The sequence below is a fragment of the Macaca nemestrina genome, chromosome 13 (genome assembly GCF_043159975.1).
Source record: "Macaca nemestrina isolate mMacNem1 chromosome 13, mMacNem.hap1, whole genome shotgun sequence".
NCBI lineage: Eukaryota > Metazoa > Chordata > Mammalia > Primates > Cercopithecidae > Macaca > Macaca nemestrina.
Genome location: NC_092137.1, coordinates 6,697,110 through 6,710,709, shown reverse-complemented (window position 1 = coordinate 6,710,709; position 13,600 = coordinate 6,697,110).

Here is a 13,600-nt window from a genome sequence, read left to right as displayed (position 1 = left end):
TTGCTATAAAGTCTACTTTGTTTTAAATTATGGTAGATATACCAGCTTTCTTTTGGTTTTCCTTTTCCTTTCTTCAGTTTTTACGTTTATCTCTGCTTATATTTAAATGCTCATCTTTTAAGCGCATCTATTTTCTAATATTTTATTTTTAATTGGATTATTCACTATGTTTTCATTAAATTTTATTACTATTTTGGGAGAGTTAAACCGCTATCTGTCTCATTTGGGGGTGTAAGTTAAAAGAGCATTTAGTTCACCATCATGAACCAGACATTCCTCCATTGGAATTTTTTTATAAATATTAACTAGCCTATGTGACATAAAACATATCGCAAGCATATATACTTCATAGTTTCCTTATCTGCACAGGAAGGTAGGTAATACGACCTGTACACAAATTATTAAATATTTCCATATTTATCAAATTAGGGAATACATTTAGTGTAAAGCATGTGGCAAATATTAGTTATTATATGCTAATTTGAAGTAAAAATATTTGGTGTGCATTTATCATGACTTCTATTAGATTTGTCTAATTGCATTTTCTTCACATGACATATCATTGATTCATGGCATTAACAGATTTTTTAAATTACAAAACACAGTTGATCTCACTATCTCTGGGGGGAAAAAAAGTCAGTGCAAAATGCACATACTGTGAAAACAAAGCACTCTTTCCCAAAGAGTGGAAAGTCCTATCGCTGCCATGCTCTTGAGTGCAAAAATGGGAGTTAGCTGTGTAGGAGCTGTGCACCCACTGGCAATTCTCTTGTAAGGCAATTAAAGAGTTTGGGGATATATTCACTTGGAGTCTTAAACTGAACAAAACTATGGTTTTTAACCAGCCACTTCTGAGTTGTGATCAAAGAGAATATAAAAGAGCCAGGATCAAGAAAGCTATTTGTTGGCCAAAACAATATAAGCCAAATACAATGTAATTAAACTGGACTAGATATTATGACCTGCATGTTAAACCAAGAAAACCAATTACAGAAATGGAGAACAAAGAATAGTTTCTTAGCATTAGATCATGCAAACAGATTTTAGGAGTTTTAGATGATCACGTAAAAAATAACTATGTTTAAACCATAGATTCAAAAAAAAAAAAAAAAACCCAATGTGATCTGAAGCTGAATTACTCTGAGCCTCATTTGTAGAAGGAGGGCATGGATGAACTGCTGGGTGTGCAGCTTCCCAGAGAAAATGTCACCCTGTGTCTCTCAGTGACATTCACAGAAGAATGCTCAGCACCATGGAAGAATTAAAATCACTTCATGAAAGAAATGGGTAAAGAAGTGTCTTCTCTATCTCGGAGCTGAGTGAACAAAAGCTAAAGCAGTAGATGTCTTAGAGGAACCAGTGACTTTCTAGGATCAACTGGGTGGGATGAGATAAAAAGAATTAATTACAAACTTCTCATCTTTCTTTTCAGTTGATGATGAGAGCCAATAGCTCAGAACAGCGTTCAAATGTTAACTTCCGTTAAGACTTTGTCAACTATCTGGTTTCCAGAAAACAGCACTCAAACCCAGTGTTTAAGAGATGTGGGTTTACACCCTGTTTCTGTCTTACAACTTGATTGTTTTGTTACTTTATGATTTATTTTCTCTGAACCTCAGTCTCCTCATCTGGAAAAATAAGGAGAATATTTCTCACACGGCAAGGTTTTGGTAAGAAATATTGAGCTAAGGCATGTACAATGGAGATTATATTTCTGAAAGAATTGCTTTCCATTTAAAGCTCAGCTATGGGGCAGGAGTGGGTCCAATGGAGGATGGGAGAGAGGGAAACTGTCAGGTAAATAAGGAAGGACAGGAGTGGAAGGTGATGAAAGCAGATTTTATTCAGCCTATAGCAGTAGGGGAGAGAGTCCTGGAAACCAAGCTCCTCTTAGGTTTTTGCAGGAGTGACTGATTATTTTAAAGGGAGAACTAGGGAGTAGGAAGGGAACTAGCCAGGACAGAAGCAGAGGCAGGGAGGTGGAAATTGACAAAAAGCAGGAAAGTGGAGATGTTGGCTGGTCAATGTGATTAGTTTTTTCTTAGGGAAGATAGGTCCCTGTCCTCCCACAGAGACTAGGAGACACGGTCCTGTCTTCAGGTATTGGCTGGATGAACGGCAAGTTTTTTGGGGAGCGTTGGGGTTTCCCAGGCAGGAATTTAAGAGGGGACTAGAGTTGTGGTCCTAGAGACATGGCTTTGAGCTGTTAGACACTATGCTAGTGCTTTCAAGTCTCTTCATGTGTTGGCAGGTGAGAGGAGTGGACAAAAACATTTGTGTTGAGAGTCTGTAGTTCTTATAGGCTAAGTTTGAGGCTTATTGAGAAGAGGGCTCAGAGGAGGCTGCATTTGGTCAAAACTTACCCTGTTCTAGTGCCACAGAATGGAAGAAAAGGTAAATTGTGATAGTAAATATAGATTTTTGTACCGCAAATTAGGCATAAAATTAAATTAGAAAGTGAATTCTGAGAAAAATAAATAAGATTGCCCATTGTTCACACTTTAGCTGAAAAAGTATAGACTTTGGAAATAGATTGACCTGGACTTAATTTTCTTCTCTTCTACCCTTTTTTAAATTTGTGCAATATTCCACAGAACACATTTTCTGATACTAAATTTCCTAATTTGAAAGAAGGAATATCAATATGAGCAAATAAAGTAAACCTATCAAGATACAGTTCATATATAATGGAATTGGAGGTTGGCTTGGACCCTCCGCCTAGCTTCCCTGCTCTCAGACAGTGGTGGGTGGAAGTTGTTTGACAACCTGGGAGAGAGAACAAGATGAGAGTGGTGGTGAGAGTAAGTTCTTGAGAAAATAACAGTCTCCTCTAGGGAGAAGGGGAGGTGGAGAACTTACTGCTGCATCCTACTATTAGGTTGCTGCAAAAGTAATTATGGTTTTGCTATTAAAGGTAGTGGCAAAACATTAGTATTCTAATGTTTTAGAATTAAACATTAGAATAATATTTTGCACCAACCTAATAACAAAGTATTAAGTTGGTGTAAAAGTAATTACGGTTTTTGCCATTACCTTTACTTTTGCACCAACACTAATAATCACCTGATTTTGCAGAGGTGACTGCCAAATTTACCTCTCACCCATTGCAATAGGCTGAAGTATTAGCCATTCACAGGACCAAGAATCATTTGCATCTAGGCAATTTTTGCCTCACTCCAAGGCTGCATCCACATCCTCTTCTCTTGGATATTTCTATCACTCCTAGCCTAGAGGCTTCCTCATCTCATAACATCATTTTTGATACACCTCTTGCTGGTCTCCAGACTGGCTTATCTTCACTCTAGTCTTATTTTCCAGATGTCAGTTTCTCAGGGCTCCTCTTCCCTCCTCCATGTGGGTCCTGGAGGAGTTCTCTAATGACATGTCATGTGACATCTAAATTCCTCAGCCTCCAGTGAAGTCCCTTGATAACTATAATGTCTGGGTCTCCAACTTTATCTCTAGACCCCACTAATTGTCTCCCCTTCTACATCATGAGTTGGCGAACTTTTTCTAAAAAGGTCTTGATAATAAATATTTTCAGCTCTAGAAGCCATATGTTGGGACTGCTCAACTCTGCCATTGTAATGCAAGTCAGCCACAGACAATGTAGAAACTGATGGGCCCCCTATGTTCCAATAAGACTTTATATAAATCAGATGGTGGATTGGATTTGGTCATCAGCCTGTCTTTGCCAATCCTTGTTCTTGTTAACCCCTCTAGGGTGGTTAGTTCTTGCTTTCTTACTTTACATCCACAAAGACAGACACTTGAGGACATAAATGCTTCCACCTCTGACCCTTTGAAATGGCCTCTTCCATCCTATGCTGTGGCTTGCCCCTTCCTTGAGACAAATTCACTTCATGATGCAGGGGTGTGTCTTTCCTTATCACGAGTGCCAATCAAGTACATAACTTGGTGATTAAGAAGCTAGATTCTAGAGCTAACTGCTTGGATTTGTTTCCTGGCTCTGCCACTTACAAATTATCTGGCATCAGTTGCCTTATCTGAGAAATAGGGGTTGTGTCTGTGAGCAGGTAGGCCCCTCAGCATTCCTGATGGTCTGAGGAGGCCTCTTTTGCTGTGTCTGAGGTCTCAGATGGATGATGGTTTGGCAAGGATAGCTCAAGCTCTCTCCAGGTGTTCTTTCTTTGCTCTGGAGGCAAGTCTAGGCTCTTTCACACGATGTTGGAGGGGTCCCAGAGGTAAAAACAGACAAGCCCTGACCTCCAAGGACTTTTCAAGCTTCTGCTTATATCACTTTTCCTATTGTCTCATTGACCAAAGGCAACCTCAGAGGCAGTCTGAGGAAGCAAATGTAGGGTGTGCATACCATGGAGGGGATTACAATGCCCATGTTGCAAACGTATTACCAATGAGATATTAATGGGCACCTAATGGGATTATTTTGAGGATTAAATAAATTAATATGAGTAAAGCACTTAAAGCAGTATCTTGAGTACTGTTAGTCATAGACAAGGGTTTGCCATTGTTATCAAGTCCTGAGGTCTTTCAGTTCTAAGATCTGTGACAGTCATGATTTTATCCCAGAGTGCTCATCCTTTCTGTCTTATTTCAGTTCTACCATAAATTAGTGGAATGATTTTGAGCATGCAAGTAACTTCTTCTGTTGGCTATAGCTTCCTTAAAAAAACCTGCATACATTTTTAGTTATGCAGTAATATGTGAATACATGGTTATTATGGCAAAATGAAAAATGTAAAGGAATATAGAATAAAAAAGTACAACATCTATCCCCATAACCTGCTCTTTCCTCATTCCCCATCTCTATTAAAAGTTTATTGTTTAACTTTCCCTAAAGTTACGTATGTGTATGCATATTTACCCACATATATAACACATATACAAATCTATTTCATATGTATGTAAAATATGCATGATGTGTAGATGTAAATTTCACATACAAATTTTTGGGTTACCTAATTTATAAATTGCATTGCACAACTCATTTTACCTAAATAAAGTCATATTCCATCTACTACACAGTGAATTGGTTTTCTCAATTAATATATATTGCAGGCCTTGTAATATATAATCTGAGACATATTAAAAAACAACTCTATGCTGTTTTGTAGTATGAATACACCTTACTTTATTCAAATATTCCCTATTACTAAGTATCAGGTTATTTCTATTTTTTCTTAATTATAAACAGTACTCCACATATCTTTGCCCACATTATGAGGAGGTAGATAGATATATTTCTAAGCAGATAACTTGCCAGGTTGAAGTTATGCATGTCTTAAATTTCAAGAGATTCTGCCAAATTTTCCTTCTCAAAAGCTATGTCAACTGTTCACAGTGGGCTTATCTATCAAGTGGAAGTTTTGGAGTACATAATTTCTAAATTCTTTATCAGGTTTGTAACTCCTAGATTCTAGTAGAGACCTTGGCAACCAGAAATTCTATGACATTAATCACCCTGTATTTACCATCATAGATTCCACCAGTAATTTGAGGTCAGACTCAGAAACCTCAGTGAGTTGCTAGGCACAAATAGCAGAGAGCTCATTTCCTCTGTGCTTCAGTTTTTTTTATTTTATAACATCTTCATCTTCTGGATTGCATGGGCAGTAACTTCCCCGAGCTGCAGGAATCCCAGGTTTGTCACTATCCCTCTGTGTGCTTGTGTAGGGTCACACGTGGATGCACATCCAGATGTTGCATGACCACGCACTTGTCCCTGAGTGCCAACAAGGAAACCTCACCTGTCCTGCTCCATTGGTGTCCTCCCAGGAGCCTAAGCTAAGTCATTTGGGTAGTTTTCATTAGGTGGTATGTGAGAAAGCATGACTGACAGAAATAATAAGTTAACATTTATGAGAGAATTCTCAGTCCTGGAGCAGCAGTAGGCAGACAGCCAACAGAAATTGTATTGAGGATGAAATATTTCCTAAAAATAGTTCTCCCAGCTCAGCCTAATGCAATTAAAGTTAGTGATGTACATAATATGAAAACTGGGAGCTCTTCCTGCTAATAACCACTGTGGAACCAAGGCAATCCATTTCATTAATTTAATATACACTTTCATAGTCCCCTGGTAATAGAAGTATAATTAAAATGGATATGCTTTGATAGGTTTTTCTTTCTGAAATGAAATTTTGCAAGTGTAGGTTTTGAAACATATGAAATATATATATATATACACACACACACACAAACACACTGTAATTATTACTCATTGTACGTTTATTTTGTATTCTTCGTCTTTCACCTTCTTTCTCTAAAATATTTCCTTAAAATTGAATCCTCCTTAAATGCTATAGATACATTTTCTGATACAAGAATCTGGGAAAAGGAGAGCTATAGATAACATAAGAATTAATAGCTGAAAGCAGAAGATGAAAAAGGTTTTGGATTGATTTTGAATTTATTTAAGATTTCTCCTCTACCTACTTACAGATAGACTCAGTTCAGCTTATCAATTTAAAAAACACAAGACTTTAAAATCAAAAGGAGGATTGTTTTGAATTTAAGATTTAAACTCTATCTCCTTATAGATAGACTCAGTTCAGCTTATCAATTTAAAAAATGCAAGACTTTAAAATCAAAAGGATCAAAAATAATTACAATAGGGAGACTGTAAGGAAATGAACTTCAATTTAGTGAACAATTGGATAAGTTACCCTTTCCTGTAATTTTCTATGTGACTTTTCAGAAATTTGTTAGACTTGATGTCATATAGATTATTTCAATAAAAAGTAACTGCTCTGTTTGGAATTTATTGGGAAATAAATTAAGGGTTATTACTTCTTTAACTCTATTTTAAGGTACATGAAGTTAGTCTTTCTATGTCCCCATGAATATGAATGATTTTTAATCAACTCATAAAAAGAAACCCAGAAATTATGTCCCTTTTTTTTTTTCAAAAATGCTAACAAAAAAGACATTTTCAAAGAGAAAGAATACCGGTGTGTTTTTAAGTTTGAACTAAGGTATATAATCTGATGGGAGGTCAGAATATTGATATAGAACAGTGCTGAGCATAATTTCCTCTATCAGTATCAGCAGCAGTGCTGGGGATGGACAATTTCTACTCCACTGTAGCTCCCATGAGAGATAATTCGGCTTTCCTCAGAGTTCTTACCATTGGTGGGACAGTCTGGTCAAAATTGAGTGGTGATGCAAAGTGAATGCTGGCCTCACTGTCAGTGGAACGGTTTCCTGGGAAAAGCAGAGAGGGACAGGACTCCTTTCCCATCCTCCAGTCTCTCCTTACTTCGTTCTAGGTACTAAAGAGATTTGATAGATCTCTGCTTTGAAGAAAGCATCCCTGCAGGTGGAAAGATTTGAGCACTGTTAGATTAATGAGGAAGCATATCCGTGAGAAGGTTCTGGTTTACAAACATTGAATTCTTCCAAACCTGTTGGTGTCGGCTGAGTCATTGTGACTTCAGAGATGTTTGCCTATTTGGGGTGAAAAGGAGGGTGTTTACACAGAGAAACAGCCCTGGCTTTAACCCTATCATGTCTTCATGCCTATGTATCAGTCAACCCTGTGCTCACTCTTCCGTGGGCTCTGTGTGGAGGTGACAGGGCACGATGCCTGCTTTTGAAGAAAGGATCTGAAGGTAGGTCTATTTGTTTAAAAAAAATCTGTGTTTTTAATCACTGTGCTTAGTAGTCAGAATCCTAAAGTCATAATCCACGATTGTAGAAGGAAACAGATCTTAGAGATTGTAGAATTTAATGGTTTTCAAATTGTTCTCTCTGCAGGTGTTTCCTCACTGCTTCCTCAAATAATGCAGAATTTGACAACTAAATTCCACCAAGAATGAGGAGCTACATTGCCCCAGAAGCTGTTTTCTTTTCTTTGCATTTTTTACACTCTGATGATCCCATGTATATTTTTTAGAAGAGTATTAAAATGATCGATTTGGTCCGGTCCTTCCTTTCTTAAATAAAGTGAGAAGGTCTAGTGATTAGCTGGTGGTCCCCAAGCTAGCTGGCAGTTCAGTTAGGGCTGACAGTTACTGTCACATCCTCTGGCCCAGTGGTTTTCTGTTGGTGAAGAAGCTCATACTACAAACGTACACATTTGTTTTATCTCTGTGTCTCTACTCGATACAAACCTCTATTAGTCAGGGTTTTCCAGAAAACAAAACAAAACAAAACGGAGATTTAGTACAAGGAATTGGTTCATGCAATTATGGAGCTTGGGAAACCCCACAATTTGCTGTCTTCAAACTAGAGACCAAGGAAAGATGGTGTCAATCCTAGAATCTGAGTTGGAGTCTCGGTCTGAGTCTAAAGGCCTGAGAGCATGGAGCACTGTTAATGTAAATCCTAGTCAGAGCCCAGAAGACTGATGCCACACTTCAGCAGTCAGGCAGAAGAGGAGGCAAATCCTCCTTTTACTTGCCATTCGCCGCACTCAGGCACTCCATGGATTAGATGAGGCTCAGCTATACTGCAGAAGGCAATCAGTATTCCTGAGTCTACTACTTCAAACGCTAATCTCATTTGGAAACACACCTCATAGACATACCCAGAAATAATGTTTAGCCAAATATCTGGGCACCCCATAATCCAGTCAAGTTGACACATAAAATTATCCATCACGGAATCGGACTGCTAATATCTGCATGCTGCCCTCTGGAATGGCCCCAAAGTGAATCAATGGCACTCTTTTTTAGCAATACAAAATGTGGTATATAAGTGAAGTTAATCACATTGTGATATATCCCTTCATTATTCATAAAGTCAAAATGTGGTTCTTAGGATATAAATGTGAACAATACAACAAAAGAGGAAATTTTGTCAAAAGAATGATTACAACTGAAAAAATCTGTAAAAGGTTGACAAGAAGAAAACAGATAAACAGCAACTCTTTTTTTTTGTTTTCTTTTTTTAGTGTTGAACTTCTTAAATGTTTAAATTGATTTCTTTTAAGGTTATCACAATGTTATTTGTACAACAATATATGGGAAATAAAATACGGTTTCACAAGTTATAGATCTACAGATGCCTGCGTAACAGCAGATATACCCAATACCACTCCTAAAGAAATGCACATTGTAATACAGAATTGTTTTTAAAAATTCAAAAATGTTTTCAACTTTTAAGTTCAGGAGTACATGTATGAGTTTGTTACACAGGTAAACCTGTGTGATGGGGGTTTGTTGTACAGATTATTTCATCACCCAGGTATGAAGCCTAGTACTTAGGGCTCCAGTAACCACAACAACATGGTATTGGTACATTCAAAATTTAAATAAATCCTATAGTGTTTAAAGATCTACTCTCATGACTTTAAATATTATCAATTCTGCTGAAAATGCACACATTTCTGTCTCCTGTTTAATTTCACCCTTTACATTGCAGATTATGCCTACTTGAGCCCTGTCCTGGGCTGCTTCTCACATTTCTGAGAGTTAACATGTTCAAAGTTTGAATTCTCCGCTCCCACCCCCAGCCTCACATCCCTGAGTCTTCCTCATCTCAGCAAATGGCTACTCCACACTTCCAGATACTCAGGACCTAAAACTTGAGGTTACACTCTTTATAATCCTCTGTTGTATCCTTTGAGCAAATCACCAGCAAAGCCTGTTAATATACATATTTTCAAAATACATTAGGGTTTTGAGACCTTCCCACTCCATTTACTACTAAACCTTCATCAAAACAGCCATCATTTTCTGGCTTGATTATTACACTAACGTCTCAATAAATGTCAGCTTCCTCTCTTCCCTTCATGTACAGTGTGGTTCCACAGAGAAAATACTCACATTTTGGCCACTTTATATTAAAAAAACACACCAATTACTCCCCTTCTCACTTAGAGCAAATGTTCTAAGTGACAGCCCTTACGTCAGGGCCCTTAGCCCTGATGGCCATTATCCCTCTGCCTCTACTATCCCATCCCCATTCTGCTAATCCAAGCTTCCTCCAGCTCTGCTTGCAAAGATCCCACTATGCTGGGATCCAATTATGCTGCTTCCCTTGCGACCGCACAATAAATGCTCTCCCTGATAACTCAATGGCCTATTCCAACCACTTCTTTCTGTCTCCACTCGAATTTTGTTTCATGAAAACTACCAATAAGATGCACCCTAAAAAAATAACAACTGCACCACCTCACTCTGCATTCCCCTTATCCTGCTTTGTTTATAACCCTTAGTAAACCTGACAGACTATTTATTTATCTATTTATTTAACTATCTCCCTTCATGCAAATCCATGCTCCCCAAGAAAAGGACATTTTTTCCTATTATATTCCTAATACCTAGAATAATGCTTAGCATATAGTAGGTACTAAAAAAATACTAGCTGTAAACAATAATTCTCTTTTTCTTCATTTCAGTATTGTTTGACAGTGAGATCTAGTGATTTGCAGATATCCGAAATGTCACATTTCATACTAAAAAACCTGAAATCCAGTTGACAAAATTTTAAGATATATTATCTCCACAATTTCATGAATTTATCATTAAACTTAAGGATTAATTATGTTTGGACTACAGATCCTTTACATTAGATTTTTTGTTAAAAATTTCAAATAAAATTTGCTGATTATATCTGCCAAATTCAATAAACTTAGTCATCATGGACATGATACAGTATATAATTTCTCTCTCTATATATATATCAAATAAACTTACTTTTTAAAGCGTGGTTTAAAAGATGATGAATATAAATTGACATAGAATTTAGCCTTGTGCTGATTATATCTTTCATTTGAATACTAATGTTAAATTAGCATGGATCTATTTTCTGATTGGTAATTTAGAAAAGCTTTGTCAATGTAGAAGTGTGTTTTCTCTTGATTGAAAACAATTCCAGACTTTTGAAATAATTTGTGAAATGCCATCTACAGTATTAGAATGTTAAATATACATTTGTCCCATGTGACAAATGAGTAGGTCGCATAGTTGTATTTCCTGTATATACAACACATCTAACGAATAACAGGAGTAATAAGGAAACTTGAAAAATTATATCTTGCAGCTATCTGGCCGGTAGAAATGCTGCAGGAGAGAGCCATGTAAATCAATGTAAATCAATCCATGTGGAAATGACGTGTTCTGAATCAGAGGTCTAAAATTTTTACTAGGAATTAATTAACCTTTATTAAGCTATTGCCACATTATAGTTTTGTGAAATAATACTCCTGTTGTTTCTTAACTTTTCATATACTTGTTTTATTTTGCTAATTTGAATATAAGTTTCTCGATCATTGGAACCATATCATACCTCCTTTATGCATTTCTAGATAGTCCAACACAGTATTTTACACAGGGTATTTTACACAGTATTTTACAACCACAAAATTATTTGGTGGTCCATTAATTGGCCCTACAAAAGAAATATAAATTTATTTGCAAATAGACTAAAATCCGCTTTGGGTTCAAGAGTCCAAGGACTATGTCTACTTATATTGAACCCAGTACTTAGAAAAATTCTTGGCACATAGCAGGTATTCAACAATGTGTGCTCATCTGTACCGTGGAACTAGCACAGATTATTTATTCTCTGAGTACCACAAAATAAAATAATCCTTACTGAACAAATATTGATATTCACATAATTATTACAATAAAAACTTTTGCTTTCACTGTAATAATTTTGCTATTACAATAAAAACTCATTGCAGCAAAGTCACATTACATTTGAATCCTCATTTTTGGGTTAATAATATCATTTATTTACATTATTGTCTGTGAGAGTAACCCATACTTTGTGGAAAAATCAAATACTTTGCACAATTTTTGGCAAATCCTATATAGTTTTTATCATTGTTGACAATTCATTACCATTACATAACAATGTCTATTTTAATGATTACAGTTACTAATATTGTAGCACTTCTATTTTTCTGTTCCTTGAGTCCTTTTGTGTAGTCCGTGTAGCTATATAATATTTCTCTGGAATTTCCATGTTTAAAGAGACTCAGTCCTTTCACAGTGTCATTAGAATTGTTACACTGGGAATGCTATTGTCAAACATCTACTCCCCAACACATACCCCTTGAAGTAGTTTCACGCAGAAGAAAGCAAGATCCAGAACTGTGAACATTTTCCCCAAACAGGTTCAGAATCAAATTCTAATTGAGTTAGCTAATAGTCACTAGATGTGAGCATTATATTTACTATCCTCACAATTTTATTGCTTATTTTATTTTTTTTATTATTAAATACAGGTAGGGTCTCCTCTCTTTGATCAGACTGGAGTGGAGCGGCGTGATCATAGCCAACTGCAGCCTCAACTTCCTGGCCTCAAGTGATCCTCCCACCTCGGCCTCCTGAGTAACTGAAACTACAGACACAAGCCACCAAACCTGGTGAATTTTCGTTTCTGCAATTTTAGAAGGGACTCTACCCAGGCCCACTGCACGCTGTTGCATAGGCCACACACTGTACACTGCAGGGAAGGCCATTTAGATTGTAATATTTTTTAGTGGCACCTCCCCCCCGCCCCCCCACTGTATGCAGAATACAACTGTACATCACTCAAAGAGATCCTAAATCTGTTCCACGTTTGCTTCTTGGGTTAACATGCTCTATTCACAAAACTCAAGTATTCTCACTTGAGTTTCTCATCTACAGTTGAAAGGGCCAACAGGTGAGCACCCTACCCTAGGGCTACTGATTAACTAGAGTAACCAGAATGTTCTCTTGGAAACTGAGAGAAGAATGCAGTTATTAGTGGTAGTAGAAATAGGAGAGAAAAGTATGCTGAGAAATGTCATCATGTAGAAGACGCAGGGAATCTCAAATGAACCCTATGCAAGCAAAGGATCAGAAACAATGAGTCAACAGAGGAAGCAGATTGTTCAGTAGAGAAGACTGGAAAATATCACAAAGAAAAGAAGATATCATGATGGCCCTGGTAGAGAAAACTGGGCAGTAACTCCTTTAGCAAAAGTCTTGAACAGGTGGGTTCATACCGTTTGGCTGGCTCTCTGTTTGTCTGAAGCATTTAATTTTCACGCTTTTGGGTAAGTCTGGCATTTGCCAGTGCATCACAGCCTCATGCTCTTCTATTACCTGACACCTTGGCACTTCAAACAATTGCATTACCTACCTGACTCTTGAGGGATTCCAATTTATGCTCAAGGTCGGCTTTCATTCCAGAGCAAATCTCTGGCTTCATCTTCCATCCAGTCCAGCTGTGTTGCAGGTCTTGTTCAGTTCTTGTGTGATCCCAACATCTTTACCATGACACTTGTTTTCCCCAAGCTATTTTGAGTGAACTTCTCCTCAGTACAACATCAGCAGTCCTGAGTAGAGCATCAGGTCTTCGCACAATAAGTTCATAGCTCATTTTGCAACACAATAGGCCGACTCAGCTGCTGAGCTATTTACTTGAAAATTCTCTTGTACTTTACCACTCACTACACGTATATTAAATTTTAACCTGCCTGGCAGCCTTAATAGTTTGAAAACTAATATTGACTAGTTGTAGATTAGAAGAAAGGAAGGAGGGAAATATATAAATAAATAAATAAATAAATAAATAAATAAGGGAGCGAGAGAGGGAAAACAGGAAACAGGAAAAATAGGATCATGACTCATAGCATTGAGATTTCTGTTCCATCTAATGAGGGCATGGTGTATTAAAAACTTCAAGGAGCTGGGCA